This window comes from Puma concolor, chromosome B3, assembly GCF_028749965.1.
Source record: "Puma concolor isolate L17-30 chromosome B3, mPumCon1.1.hap2, whole genome shotgun sequence".
NCBI classification, from domain to species: Eukaryota; Metazoa; Chordata; class Mammalia; order Carnivora; family Felidae; genus Puma; species Puma concolor.
In genome coordinates, this window is record NC_141672.1 from 88301610 (window position 1) to 88317839 (window position 16230).

General features: G+C 39.4%; 1 protein-coding gene across 4 annotated transcripts in view; it reads left to right on the forward strand.

Annotated features, from left to right (window-relative positions):
• The first annotated feature begins 318 nt into the window (after nucleotides 1–318).
• SNAP23 (synaptosome associated protein 23) overlaps nucleotides 319–16230 on the forward strand; it is a 37469-nt gene continuing 21557 nt past the window's right edge. For 2 of the 4 annotated variants that reach the window (XM_086710468.1, XM_025919875.2), the window contains exon 1: nucleotides 319–472. The gene's annotated coding sequence lies outside the window, so the exon portion shown is untranslated. The remainder of the gene's footprint in view (nucleotides 473–16230) is intronic. The other 2 variants (XM_025919873.2, XM_086710470.1) reach the window with 2 other exon arrangements.

A 16230-nucleotide genomic window follows, 5' to 3' on the forward strand; every position in this document is an offset into this window, starting at 1 on the left:
TAAGGATAAGGTGCAGCTTTCATTGTGCACCGACTCCGCCTCGGACTTCCTGATGCCACTCACTAAATTCTACCCACTATTATTTGTTTACATATCGATCTCCAATCTAGATAGATCAAAAGATCCTGGAGAGCAAGGAAGGCATTCTTGTCTCCTTTTCTTCAGCAATCATCCAGCAGATGGCTTGCCCTCGACAAATGTTTGTTGCATGAATATATCCCACCTTCGGGAGGGATTCGAATTATCCGGTTAACGGGCGACTCCCCAGGCTCTTCGCCTGCGTGGCAGGGAGATTTAAACCCCTCAGAAGGTGATTGGCTCCTGCTCCAGGGGTGTGTCCGCGCCCGCGCGGCCGGGGAAGTGCGCAGGCGCGCGGGCCCGGCACGCGCAGGCGCTAGGAGGAGGCAGCTCCAAGTCCGGTCTGGGGGTGTCCGAGCCGCTGCGGCGCGAGAGGAGTGGCCGGAACTGGTTGGTGAGCTTCCAGGAGTGGGGTTGAGGGAGCTAGTCGGGTTGAAGATTGGGATCAGGTCCCAAGAAGAAGGAGTATTATTGTGTTTAAAAGTTCGTGGGGTCGGGCTTAAGGGGAGGGGGGGAAGTGCTCTTGCCTCTACTGGGCAGGTCGGGCCCAGAGCAAGGACGCGAGGCGCCAGGAAACTACCGAGGGGCGGCGGAGGAAGGGTGGTGGGGTGGTGGTTCGTTGGTCCCCTCCTCAAAACCAAGCAGAGGTAAACTCCCACTCCCTCTCCTCTACAGTGTTGCTGTGGTCGTGATTAGAAGACTGTACGGTGACCACAAGTGATCAGATAACTCTGAACTAGTTATTTGAAGGTCTCTGAGGTTCGTGGCATTGGAGAGTCCAGGCTCTCTAGGAAAGTCCATTCTTACCTCGTGGCTGTACTGCAGACGCACGAAGGATCCGTAAAACGAATTTCACAGTTCCAGCCTGGAGTTGTTGTGGGTAGGGGGAGAGTACTGGAAAGTACTGCTTCATTTCAACCTTTTTTAAGTCATTAATCACTACAGTATTAGGAAAGGTACATGAGAGTAGAGAAAACCGAAAGACGTCAAAGTTGGGAAAGGAAGATGAGAAGGGAGTGTCGTTTTGCCTTTTGCTAGTCATCTTCAGGGAGTAGGTGGACGACTGGAGAGGGCTGTTTGGATACTGGTAGCTTCTGACAGCGTTCCCTTGGCCATGTGAAAATAATATAGCTTCTTAGTAGCAGATAGTTAAAGAATTGAGAGGAATATTATTCCATGTGCCCTTAAGACTGGCTTTCAGATGTGCAGGTAAAATATGGTCAGGTAGAAATGGTTCTCCCACGTTCTTGCCTAGCCTGGAAAATACCACACTTTAAATGCATGGGACCTCATTAGCTAGAATACTTTGAAATCTAACCTTAAGATATTTCATAGTAAGATTTTTAAAAAATAATGTTTCTTCCATAATCACAGTTGATGCCTAAAGCATCTAATGGTTAATTGTCTTTTGTTCCTTTGGCAAGAGGTAATGAGAAAGAATATATTCATATTCATATAGATATTAGAAGAAACACTTCTTTTCACAATTACCATGCTCCTTTGACAGATGATGTGAAAGTGAATGAAATGATCATGCAACAGCCTACAGCTCAAATATTTATCAGTGTTAGTAGGCTTTTTATTTTTGTTTTTGGGTTTTTGGGGGGCGGGGTGCTTGTGGTATATGGGTATACACTAGAGAATTGCTGTTATCCTAGTTCCAGGATAGCAGTGGATTATTGTGCCATTATTTTCTTAACACTCTTTCCTATAGACACTATTCTTAACAGTATAACACTCTTTCCTGTAAATAGTAGTGTTTGCTTAAACATAGTAGCAAGCTCACTTAACTAAAGGTCACACCTTTTCTAATTATTCGGAACACAGCCTTGAACCTAGATGGAAGCAGGTAAACAAAGAAACAGGCCCAAGTTGTTCATGGGACAACTGTCAGTATTTCACCCATCATGAACCATACCAGCATTGTAAAATTTGTCTTTTAGAAGATCATCTGCAATATTTCATGTTTTTAATAGATTTGTTTTCAACATTACACTTTTCCAAAGTGATAATCTGTGAAATCATGGTTTTTATGTATTTTATTCCCTTTTCTAGTATACGTTATAATATACATGTAACTTAAATACGTAACTATTGCTAGGGGCATCTGGGTGGCTTAGTCGGTTATGCATCTGACTCGATTCTGGCTCAGGTCATGATCTCACAGTTCATGAGTTTGAGCCCCACATTGGGCTCTGCACCCCCTTCCCCATAAGTAAATAAACATTTAAAATAATTAAAAATAAAAACTATTTTTTTATTTTTATTTTTTATTTTTTTTTTAAACGATATTTATTTTTGAGACAGAGAGAGACAGAGCATGAACGGGGGAGGGGCAGAGAGAGAGGGAGACACAGAATTGGAAGCAGGCTCCAGGCTCTGAGCCATCAGCCCAGAGCCCGATGCGGGGCTCGAACTCACGGACCGTGAGATCGTGACCTGAGCTGAAGTCGGATGCTTAACCGACTGAGCCACCCAGGCGCCCCGAAAAATAAAAACTATTTAAATACATAACTATTGCTTATATAACAGCTGAAATCATCTTGTGTTCTTACTCTGCACTCTGGAAAATACTGCTTTGGAACTAACCTACTCAGTCTATTTTTAAAATTTTTTTAGAGAGAAAGGGCACAAGTGATCAAGGAGGCAGAGAGAGAGAGAATCCCATGAAAGGCAGAGAAAGAGAGGAGAGAGAGAGAAGCAGAGCTCATCTGAAGTGGGGCTCGAATTCACAAACCTTGATATCATGACCTGAACTGGTCAGATGCTTAACCCTGAGCCACCCAGGCACCCCATAACCTACCCACTTTAAAATTAAGGATTGGTTTAGGCCACTGGACCCAGTGATGGCATTCACTGTTTTGACACAATTCTAGCAAACTTACTTATCTGGTCTCACCAGATGAAAGTAGATTAGAATAGCAAAAGGGAAAAAAGAGGATGTTAGCTCTTTGACATTTTAGTGAAATCAGCTACTGTTTGGTTTTTTTCTTCTGAATTAAGGTGCTTTTTTTTCTTCCTTTCATTCCTGTGTTTTAAACATTCTGGAAGAGTGTTTTTTAGTTGTGTTTATACTTAGCGTTATGTATATTTATAATATATGATGTTGCTTGCATCCAAGAGTGCTGAACTTTTTGATTCTAGTGCCATATTTTGTTTGTAGCTCTGTAGATCGAGAGAGGACTAGATGACAAGGACTGGTCTTTTCTTTGTTGTGGTGGGTAGAGACTTGACACAGATGGATCCAGTGCCTCCCAACAATTGGAGGAAGTGGATTGTAGAGCCAGGAAACAGCATGTACTGTTCTTTTTGTAAGACTGGGGGTGGAGGTGTGGTTCTATTTGCGCTCATTTAAATTCACTGACATTTTGGTTTTGATTTCAATTTAGGTTGTATTGCTACTAAAATATTTACATCACTGATGAGTGTATTTTTCTGGAATCCCCTCATATTGATTTTTGTGAGATCTGTAACTTGGATTTAAATTTATTTGAACAATGCTTTGATAACGGAGATTACATTTAGATGGCCTCTTAAAGCTTATAAAATAAAATTCCCAACTTCTTTGTAGAGTATACAAAGCCCTTCACAACCTGTCTCCTGTGTCTCCCCACCCTACCCACTCTGTACGCACATACATACAATATATTACTGCATATGTAATATAAGGACTACTGAGTCCTTACATTGTGACACTTCTTTGATAGTGCAAAATCACAATTTTTTTAGGGTTGATCGTGCTTGGATTTTGGTTCCCAAATCAAAGTCACAAGAGATGTTTAACAACTATTATGAAAAATTATAGTAGCTTTGTTGAGCACTATAAACCATGCCAGGCAAGGTTTAAATGCTTTGCATGAATTAACTCAATCCTTATAATGCTCCAATAAACATTATATTCTCATTTAATGAAAACTGAAGCACAAAGAAGTAAATTAAACAATAGGATTTAAAAGCATTATGCCTCCAAGTATTGGGCATTTAACCACCACACTGTATTGCCTGTTGTATAAACAAGAATGTGTGTCACTCTTTTAACCTATTGTGAGGAGATATTTTCCAGGGACCTGAGTGCTACTGTTCTCTATCTCTGGCATATGATTCCTGTTGTCAGAATATTTGAGCAGCTAGCCAGAAAACTTCTAGGTGAACTTGGACTCGGAGCAAAAATACCTGGATGATTTGGGTAAATACTTTATTCAGGCAAGGTGAAGCTTTGTGCCTACCTCACACTTGCTGTCTCCTTAGCAGATAGCATTCTTAAGTCTGCCAGATTATATGTCTTTCCAACCTGGAGAATGAATGCTGCATTCTTGAGCCTTTTTCCTAACTCCCATAGAGCATTCCTTTTCTTTCTCCATAACCTTTCTTTTCAACAGTGTGATTCAGTTCAACAATGTGATTGTAATCACATATAGATCTACCTCCCTAGAATTATGTTCTGGTCATTTAGAATAGAATTAGGGAAGTTCCAGGACTTGACAACTAGGTGTTGGACATCAGCAATTAAGTTATAAACTGTGCTTCTGTAAAGCTGAAGTGTAATTTTGATCTTTTGCTTCCTGGCTTTCAGTGGTATTTTCTCACTCAGTATGGTTTCTATCTTGAATCATGTGCTTCAGTGCCCTTTGAAACCAAGATGTTTAATAGATATGATTTAGTGGTGTACTTCTTCTATTTACATAGTTTTTGAGCTTCATAAGAATGGTTAAAGTTGTTCCCATAGAAGGAAGTAGAAAAGAACCTTGAGAGAGGAAGTAAAAGGAGGAAACTAATCTTAACATAAGTAAAGCTCTCATCTAAATGCCTTCAGAAATAATTAAATTTCCTAATCAGAGCATGGACTCTTTTTGGTATAACCTAGAGTATTTTGAGTATTTTGAAATACTGTACACCTGTACTTTTTGTGTGTGAGCATCCTTTCCTTCTTCCTTTTAAATGTCTCATGTTAAAAATGGGGCACCTGGGTAGCTCAGTCTGTTAAGCATCTGACTTCGGTTCATGTCATAATCTCGCGGTTCGTGAGTACAAGCCCCGCATCTGGGGTCTGCTTCAGTTTCTGTATCTCTCTCCCTGCTCCTCCCCCGCTCACACTCTGTCTCTTTCTCTCTGTCTCTCAAAAATAAACAAATATTAAAAAAAAAATGTTCCCTTACTTGATAGCAAATACTTGAAAAATGTTTGTGGAATGAATGAAGAGGGATGTATTCTGGGACTGGGATTTCTTTCTGCCAAGCCTCCAGACTAGGTAGGCTGCTGACTCTCCATCTACCAGCATAAGGGAATTCTCAGCTCTTCTGAGGCCGTCACCATAGCTAGATGTCACCACATTCTCTTCTGACAACCTTGGCCTTGTTTTCCTCTTCAGTTGGGCCCTGGTCTGGCATGCCCTCCTAAGACCACAGGTTTCTGCTAATAACTGCTTTCTCTTAGACTCTCCATCCACCAGTGTGAGGGAATTCTCAGCTCTTATGGGGGAGTCACCATAGCTAGATATCACCACATTCTCTTCTGACAACCTTGGCCTTGTTTTCCTCTTCAGTTGGGTCCTGGTTTGGCGTGCCCTTCTAAGACAACAGTTCTCATCTGAGAACTGTTACCTCTTCAGTTATCATCAGGTCTGTTCCAAGAAGGACCACCCCCCTCCCCTAGGAAGGAATACGTATTATGGAAAGAGCCAGAAGTATTGCATTTTATTCTCTTAGCATAAATAAGTTAGACTAGATGACCTCTGAGGTTTATTTTCAGAGACTATTCTCTGAGATAAGAATTGAACAGAAACTTTGTTCCCATATAACTGATAAATTAAGCAGAAATTTCAGTAGGTTAGTAGTTTCCAAGTCATGTTCCATGGAACCCTTGTTCCTTGGGATTAATAAAAATGTTCTTTGAAGGAAAAGTTTTGTTTTTCGGCTTTTTTTTTTCCCTTAAATATTTATTCATTTTTGAGGGGGGGGGGGGTGGGGGTGAGGGACAGGATCCGAAGCAGGCTCTGCGCTAACAGCAGCGAGCCCCGTAGGGGGCTCAAACTCATGAACTGTGAGATCATGACCTGAGCTAAAGTTGGATGGTCAACCAACTGAGCCATCCAGGCACCCCTGAAGGAAAGATATTTAGGTCATTTACATTTGACTGAGATAGCCACAGTTAAACAGATTTCTTTGTTGCTTCAGGACTTCTGATTTCCAGCCAAGAATTTATTAGCCAGCCAGTTTTTAAGGGCACATATAAAACTAGGAGATGGGGAGGTATAAGAGCTAAATATGTTCATTGTAGAAAGTTTGTGGGTGATATCCAGAATTGAAGCATATGAAGCATATGATTTAGGAATTTGGGATTGAACACTGGAACAACTAATACTGTTGAAAATTTTGCTGTTGGGGTCCTGGGAGCAGGAATTGGTTTGGGGTATGAGGGAGGGCAGAGGAATTGCTATTTATTACTGTTGTGGAACTATTTGACTTCTCAAACCATGTACATATATAGATTTGATTAAAATAAAATATAGAAGAACCTAAATCTTCAAAAATAATTTTAAATGGCTAAATAATATTCCATCATGTAGTTATACCATAATTATTCAGTCAAATCCCCTATCATTGGTTCCTTAGTGGCTTCCTTTTGTTTTGTTTTGTTTTGTTTACATTATAAATAATACTGGAATTGGGATGCCTGAGTGGCTCAGTCTATTAAGCATCTGACTCTTGATTTTGGCTCAGGTCATGATCTCATGGTTCATGAGATCAAGCCCCAACCAGGGCTCTGTGTTGACAGCGCAGAGCCCACTTGGGATTCTTTCTCTCCCCTGCCCATTCTCTCCCTCCCCCCACCCCCCGCCGAAAATAAATAAATACATACATACATATATACAAACTGGGGCTAATGTATCTTTGTATCTGTGATTTACTTCTACATTGTTAAGAACAGAACAAGGCCAAAGAGTAGGAAAAATTTTAAAGTTTCTTGTATATATTGCATTATCTTTTGAGAGTTTTGGTTTTTAAAAATCATCATTTTATTCTAAACAGTGGTCAAGAAAACTTTAATTTTATAGATGCGGGAATTGAACTACCCACAGACATCCTGAATGCTAAAAAAAAAAAAAAAAAATACTATTTATATCAGTATTTCTTGTGTCATTTGGAACTTGCAACATTTTTTATCTTTTAGAGTTTTTCACTATCAATGATTTATAGTTATTGCATAGACTTGCTGTTAATGTAGTTATAGAGTAATAGAGTATTGTGAAACCTATCTATAAAACCAGTATATGTTTACAACTTTTTGGGAAGGGGGTGAGGGATTGGGTTAAATAGGTAATGGGGATTAAGGAGTATACTTGTCGTGATGAGTACCAGGTGATGTATGGAATTATTGAATCACTATATTGTACACCTGAAACTAATATAACACTGTTAACTGGAATTAAAATAAAAACTTACAAGTAAAATAAATCCTTTTAAAGAAAATTTAGAAAAGTGGCACCTGGGTGGCTAATTGGTTAAGCGTCTGACTCTTGGTTTCAGCTCAGGTCATGATCTCACGGTTTGTGCATTTGAGCCCCACATTGGGCTCTGCTCTGCCAGTGCGGAGCCTGCTTGGGATTCTCTCTACCCCTCCCCAACTTGCACTGTCTCTGTCTTTCTCAAAATAAATTGATTTTTAAAAAGATTCTTTAAAGAAAATTTAGAAAATGCATTATTGTGTAAGGCAAATAAAAATCATCTGTAAAATTTTTAAAATATTTTCATTCCATCTCATTTAAGCTGGGGTGGGCATTTCCATTTTTGGCCTTTATTTATTTTATTTTATTTTTTTAATGTTTATTTATTTTTGAGAGACAGAGACAGAATGTGAGTGGGTTAGGGGCAGGGAGAGAGGGAGACACAGAGTCTGAAGCAGGCTGCAGGCTCCAGGCTCCAAGCTGTCAGCACAGAGCCTGACACAGGGCTTGAACTCACGAAGCATAAGATTGTGACCTGAGCTGAAGTTGGATGCTCAACCAACTGAGCCACCCAAGCGCCCCAATTTGGCCTTTAATATTTAAACTATACACATTTTTTAATGTGGCATTAAGATTTATTGGTAGAAAATTATGGTGCTTAACCTGTATAATGACCATTTTAAGTCTCAAAAAACAGTTCAGCGTTTTCAGATACACTAACATGTAAATAATGATTTTGATGTTGCCTTCTTTAAATTTCACTTTCTCTTGTACTAGTTATTAATAACAGCCAGAAGTGCCAATTAAAAAAAGTTTTTTTCTTGGGGCACCTGGGTGGCTCAGTTGGTTAGGTGTCTGACTTTGGCTCAGGTCATGATCTCGCGGTTTGTGAGTTCAAGCCCCATGTTCGGCTCAAAGCTGACAGCTCAGAGCCTGGAGCCTGCTTCAGATTCCGTGTCTCCCCCTCTCTCTGCCCCTCCCCTGCTCATGCTCTGTCTGTCAATAATAAATAAACGTTAAAAAAATTTTTTTTTAAGTTTTTTTTCTCTCCTTGACAGAAAGAAAACTTGGACTCTTTTTCCTTTTAAAGATGTGGAAAGGCATGTTTTCAGAATTCCAAGAAGCTGTTTTAAATTTTTTTAAAGTTTTTATTTATTTAACTAATCTCTGCACCTCATGTGGAGCTCGAACTCACAACCCCAAGATCAAAATTGCACGTTCCCAGGGGCGCCTGGGTGGCGCAGTCGGTTAAGCGTCCGACTTCAGCCAGGTCACGATCTCGCGGTCCGTGAGTTTGAGCCCCGCGTCGGGCTCTGGGCTGATGGCTCGGAGCCTGGAGCCTGTTTCCGATTCTGTGTCTCCCTCTCTCTCTGCCCCTCCCCCATTCATGCTCTGTCTCTCTCTGTCCCAAAAATAAACGTTGAAAAAAAAAATTAAAAAAAAAAAAAAAAAGAATTGCATGTTCCTGGAGTGCCTGGGTGGCTCAGTCGGTTGAGCCTCCGACTTCAGCCCACGTTGTGATCTCGCGGTCTGTGGGTTCGAGCTCCGCATCGGGCTCTGTGCTGACAGCTCAGGGCCTGGAGCCTGCTTCCGATGCCGCGTCTCTCTCTCTCTCTGCCCCTCCCCTGCTCATGCGCGCACGCGCGCTCTCTCTGTAAAAAATAAACGTTAAAAAAAATTAAAAAAAAAAAAATTGCATGCTCCTCCAACTGAGCCAGCCGGGCACCCCACCCAGAAGTTGCTTTAAACACAAAGATACTTATATCTGAATAAAGAAGTACGTTGGGTTTATTTCTTGACGTGGTTGTTCTATCCTCTTTTCCAGCCACCATTTTTCTTCCTGGAGAAGAAAGGAGGGGATCCATTGAACATAAAGTACAAGTTTTGTATTTCAATGGTGCCTACTCTATAGATAGCTACTATCAATTATTTTAAGTGAATCTCCATATTTTATGCTATGGCAGAAAATTGTTCAGCATAGGAAAAGCTACAAAATTAATGATTTCTTTCTTCCTTTTGATTCTCACTCATACTGTTTACTTTTACTTGACTGCTTCTTCCAAATATTCTTTCTCCATCCTGAAGTTTTTTTTTTTTTTCAATTTTTTATAAATCGAGGTATAATTCACATAATGTTAAAGTTCACTATTTAAAGTATACAACTTAGGGGCACCTGGGTGGCTCAGATGGATAAGCGTTTGACTTCGGCCCAGGTCATGATCATGTGGTTCACGGCTCAGAGCCTGGATCCTGCTTCAGATTCTGTGTCTCCCTCTCTCTTTCTCTGCCCCTCTCCTGCTAGTACTGTCTCTCTCTCTCAAAAATAAACATTAAAAAAAGTTTTTAAAGTAATAAAGTACACAATTTAGTGGCTTTTAGTATATTAATAATGCTGTGCAGCTATCATCACTAATTCCAAAACATTTCTGTCACCTCCAAAACAAGCCCTGTACCTATCAGTAGTTAGTCCTTTCCCTCTTTCCCCCATCCTCTGGCAATCACTAATCTACTTCTTGTCTCTATGGATTTGCCTATTCTGGACATTTCACATAAGTGACATCATACTATACGGGTCTTTTGTATCTGGTTTTGTTAATTGAATGATGCTTCCAAGACTCATACATGTTGTAGCATGTAGCATTCCTTCTTATGGCTGAATGATATTCCATTATGTGAACATTTGGGGTTTTTCTGCTTTTTGACTGTTAGCAATAATGCTGCTTTAAGCATTTAATGTACAAGTTTTCATGTGGATGTGCATTATCATTTCTCTCTAAAGTACCTAGGAATAGATTTGCTGGGTCATATGTAATTCAGTGCTTAACTTACTGAAGGCTAAGTTATTCTTGTCCTGCATTGTTAAATGATACTTTTTTTCCTTCCCTCCATTAGGTACCAGAATTATAACAGGGTAGGATATCATTGATAATACCTGACTCTACATTTTTAAAAATATCAACTTTGATCTAAAACACTGGTTTTCAGGGGCACCTGGATGGCTCAGTCAGTTAAGCATCTGACTCTTGACTCAGTTTCAGCTCAGGTCATGATCTCGCGGTTTTGTGAGTTTGAATCCCATGTTGGGTTCGGTGCTGATGGTGCAGAGCCTGCTTGGGATTCTCTCTCTTCGCCATCTCTCTCTAAATAAATAAATAAACTTAAAAAAATAAAATAAAAAATAGTGGTTTTCAGCCTTGACTGCACATTGGAGTCACCTGGGAAGGTTTAAAATCTACTGGCTCTCACCCCCCAGAGATTCTGATTCAAATAGTCTGGGGTGTAGCTTGGGCCTCTAGGTGATGAGTGTAGCCAAGACTGGGAACCACTGTTGTAACATGTGCGCTAATCCTGGAGTTAGACTTGCTACTTGAAAAGGGAAAAGCAGGGACTTCATATATATGCATTTCTTTGGGCAAAGCTGCTACACATTTGTATGAGTTGACAATATATCTATTTTCCTCTTTTTAATATATGTAACAGCACATCCTCTGCATCGGTCCACCTAGATTTGAATCTAGCTCTTTGTGACCTTGCAAAAGTTGCTTAACCTCACTGTTCCTTAAGTTCCTACATCTGTAAAATGTGGAATTAAATAGTATTTGCTATGGACTAAATGTTTGTCTTCCTACCAAAATTCATAGGTTGAAATCCTAATTCCTGGTGTGATGGTATTTAAATGGGTCTTCTGGGAGGTGCTTAAGCCATGAAGGTGGATCCCTCATGAATGGGATTAGTGCCTTAGAAAAGAGGCTCTGGAGAGCTCCCTAGCCCCTTCCACCATGTAAGGCATTAGGTTTGCACCAGAAAGAGGGCCCTCATGAAAATATGACCAGTGCTGGCATGTTGAGCTTAGTCAGACTTATAGCCTACAGAACTATAAGAAATAAATTTCTGTTGTTAATAAATCGAGCTTATGTTGTGGTTGTTTTTTATAGCAGCCTAGATGGATTAAGAGAGTATTGTAAGGATTAAAGGAGTGTGTGTGTGTGTATCTATAATACACATATGTATTTTATTTCTTAGTATAGTGTCTTGCATGTATAATAGTTTATAAGTATTAACTTGTAGTTGTTACTCTGAATCTTCTCAATCCTCTACTATCTAGATTTACAAAATGGTGAGTAAAGATTATTAAAAGTTAGCTGCCATTAAAAAAAAAAAAAAAACTTCTGGGGCGCCTGGGTGGCGCAGTCGGTTGGGCGTCCGACTTCAGCCAGGTCACGATCTCGCAGTCCGTGAGTTCGAGCCCCGCGTCAGGCTCTGGGCTGATGGCTCAGAGCCTGGAGCCTGTTTCCGATTCTGTGTCTCCCTCTCTCTCTGCCCCTCCCCCGTTCATGCTCTGTCTCTCTCTGTCCCAAAAATAAATAAACGTTGAAAAAAAAAATTAAAAAAAAAAAAAAAAAACTTCTGTATATGTTGGATACTTTGATAATAATTCATAATAAAAAGTTGATTAGCATAATGACCTTCATGTATTATTCACCCAGCTTCAACAGTCGTGGCCAATCTTGTTTCCTCTGTACTCCCAGCCATTTCCCCACCTTTGAATTATTTTAAAGCACATTCTACAGATTACCTATTAAATGGCTTCTAATTTTATACATTTTCTTTGAATCCCTGAGGATTCTCATTGTTGGTAGGAAGGTTAGACAAGGAGAATACACTGGAGGTGAGGGGCCATGACAGGAGTTTGGCTGTATTCCAGGATGAAGTTGTAAATTCTCTGTTCCTCTTTGTGAACTCTGCGTTATCCACCTCTTAGTATTTTGCCGTGAAAGTACTAAGAACTTACTCAGAGCTCATTAGAACCCATTTCTGCCCCCTAACGTGAATGAAGTATGGTTCCCAGCCAAACTTTAGCAAGGGCCTTTCCTCTAAACATCTGTTAGCAGAATGTTTTGGACAATCGTTCTGTATCATTTCTATACCTTTGTGGTTTGTGAATGAAGTATGGTTCCCAGCCAAACTTTAGCAAGGGCCTTTCCTCTAAACATCTGTTAGCAGAATGTTTTGGACAATCGTTTTGTATCATTTCTATACCTTTGTGGTTTGGACAATCGGTCTGTATCGTTTCTATACCTCTGTATCATTTCTATACCTTTGTATCATCTGTGAATGGATGGAAATGTTTCCACAAATACATTTACTGTGAATATGTACCAACAGAAGATTTCTCTCGAGAGAGGCTAAGAATTGATCATTATGCTTATGAAATGTGGTCTAAAATTAATTCCTTGTCTTTGTTTTCACCAGTCTTATAAGTCTGTTTTCTTGGTTGTCATAAACTATCATATTTGTGATGAAAATAAATGAATGAAATTTAAAAGTAGTGTAACTACAATGCAGATCATTTGGAAATTGGGAAAAAAAGAAAAATCACTCAATTTTACCACCACAGCCGTTAGTTATATTTTGATGATTTCCTGCTAGACTTTTTTATACCCATATTCTTTGTCTCAGTAGTTATAGCAAGTATTTGACTTTTTTAAGTCTTACTTTGTTCAGTTTATATAATAACCTTCAACATTTTATGTAGTTTTGTGTTTGCTTGGCCTTAGCCAAAAAAACAAAAAACAAAAAAAACAAAACATTTCAGGGCAGTTTTTAATTTTTTAGACATGCAAACTATATATATATTTGTCTAGATAAGTACCTATCATCCGGAAACTTGGTTTAATTTAAACCTGTTTAATATCTGTCTTGACATGTGCAGACTCATGACTGGCCTGAAAATAGTTCAGATACATAGCTCATACAGTATTATCAACTTCAATATTCAAATGTAGCCTCAAAGATGGAACAATTAATATTTAGTAGCTATTTTCAATTGCATTTACATTAATGTCACTTATATTTAACATTGTTTGGCTTTTCTTTTGCCTATGACTTTCTGCTTCCCTAATAATATTAAAATAATGACTCACACTTGAATACCAGCCATGCATCAGGCACCAATAATAAGCACTTTTTATGGATCACCTTTTTTTAATCCTCACAAAAAGAGCCTGTTATCTCTATTTTACAAATGCAGAAACCAAGTCTTAATAGATTTAGCTGACTTGCCCGAGGTTATACAACAAATACATTTTGGGGCCAGAATTTGAATGCTGGAGTTCCTATGCTAGCCTGCTATGAACAGAAATTTCCACTTGATATAAATACATTGATTATGAAACTATGCCAAAAAGAACCACAAATTTTATCATACAATAATAAACTATATGGGTGTCACTTGTAGAGCAACTTATATTGTGATTAAGAAGGAATAAGTCATGAAGCTAACTTGGTAGAATATTTTAATTCAAAATCTTTGCTTTCCAGTATAAAATGAATTATTATATAAAATCACTGGTATATTATTCTTAGCAGGACACTGAAATGGGTGGTGATTTAAAGTGTTGTGTGTGAGGTGCTTGGCTGGTTCAGTTGGAAGAGCATGCAACTCTTGATCTCAGCGTTGTGAGTTTGAGCCCCAGGTTCGGTACAGAGATTACTTAAAAATAAAATCTTTAAAAATAATAGTAATGAGGGGCGCCTGGGTGGCGCAGTCGGTTAAGCGTCCGACTTCAGCCAGGTCACGATCTCACGGTCCGTGAGTTCGAGCCCCGCATCAGGCTCTGGGCTGATGGCTCAGAGCCTGGAGCCTGTTTCACATTCTGTGTCTCCCTCTCTCTCTGCCCCTCCCCCGTTCATGCTCTGTCTCTCTGTCCCAAAAAAAATAAATAAAAACGTTGAAAAAAAAAAAAAAAAAAAAAAAAAAAAAAATAATAGTAATGATAAAGTGCTGTACTTCCATTACTTCCTGATTGCTTCCTGATTACTCTTCCTGATTACTTCCTGATTATATTTATTATATATTATATATATATATACTTCCTGATTATATTATTACTTCCTGATTTTTATCGGTGAAGACATCGAACTCCTGTTGATTCAGTTCTAAGACTTTTTTCTTTATATCCCTTATTCCCAATAGTATTATTTTCAAAGTTAATGTAATTTCATTAAAAAAAATTTTTTTAATGTTTATTTTTGAGAGAGAGCACAAGTGGGAGAGGGGCAGAGAGAGTTGGAGATACAGAATCCAAAGCAGCCTCCTGGCTCTGAGCTGTCAGCACAGAGCCCCCCAACACAGGGCTCGAATTCCTGAACTGTGAGATCATGACCTGAGCTGAAGTTGCATTCTTAACCAACTGAGCCACTCAGGCGCCCCTAAATTAATGTAATTTCAGATTCTTAATTATTTTAAAACAGCTGAAAACCATGATAACTTTTGTCTTTCTAGTTCTTTCTTTAATTTTGTTTTTAAGATTTTATTTTCGGGGCGCCTGGGTGGCGCAGTCGGTTAAGCGTCCGACTTCAGCCAGGTCACGATCTCGCGGTCCGTGAGTTCGAGCCCCGCGTCAGGCTCTGGGCTGATGGCTCAGAGCCTGGAGCCTGTTTCCGATTCTGTGTCTCCCTCTCTCTCTGCCCCTCCCCCGTTCATGCTCTGTCTCTCTCTATCCCAAAAATAAATAAACGTTGAAAAAAAAAAAAGATTTTATTTTCAAGTAATCTCTACACCCAACGTGGAACTCACATTTACAACTTCAAGATCAAAATTTGCATGCTCTATTGACTGAGCCAGCCAGGCACCCCAGTTCTTCCTTTAGTTTAACTGTTTTTGAGTCTGTTGAAGAATTTTTATGGTTTTATTATATGTATATTATGTATACTATATATTTATATTAAATTTCAGAATGAGCCATCGGGTAGGGTAGTTAGTCTATTTTCTGATATTCAGCAGTTCTCATAACATCTGATGTTTGTTAAGGGAAGATGCATCCAACAGTAAGACTAGTTACCAGACCATGAACTATCTTTGGTTTCAGAGTAGTATCCATACTTGAATAATAAGTCTGCTCAAAAAGAAAACAAAACAAAACAAGACAAAAAACAGGGCACCCAGGTGGCTCAGTGGGTTGAGCGTCTGACTCTTGATTCTGGCTCCGGTCATGATCCCCGGGTTGTGGGATTGAGCCCTGTGTTGAGCTCCTCGTTGAGTGTGGAGCCTACTTGAGATTCTCTCTCCCTCTGCCCCTTTCCCCCCTACTCCCCTCAGTCTTGCTCTCTCTCTCTCTCTCTTAAAAATAAAAATAATAAATCAGCTCTTTACTGATTCAGTCACCCTGGGCAAATTACTGGAATCTTATTTTGCCCATCTATAAGGTGGCATAGTAAAGATAATGATGTATATAAGTACTTAGTAGGGTACATGATATATACTAAGGTACTCAGTGAATATTTCTTCTTCCCCACTCCAAAGTTTATAAAAAGAAATTAAGGTAAACTAGGAGTCTTCTAGTAAGCCCAAATTAACCAAATTAAGGGAGATACAGTGTAAAAGTGCTAGGGAAATTCTTGCTTTTATCTTTCAAAGGGAGCATATACTACACTCACAATTAGCATAGTATATTAAGTTCCAGGAATATTGACAAAAATGACACATATTTAACCTGTTAGATTATATATAAGAAGACTAAGGTTTTTTTTTAATAAAAAAAAATTATGTTTTATTTTACATTTAAGAGAGAGACAGAGCACAAGCAGGGGAGAGGCAGAGAGAGAGGGAGCCACAATCTGAGTAGGCTCCAGGTTCCGAGCTGTCAGCACAGAGACGTGGGGCTCAAACTCACGGACCACAAGATCATGACGTAAGCCAAAGTCAG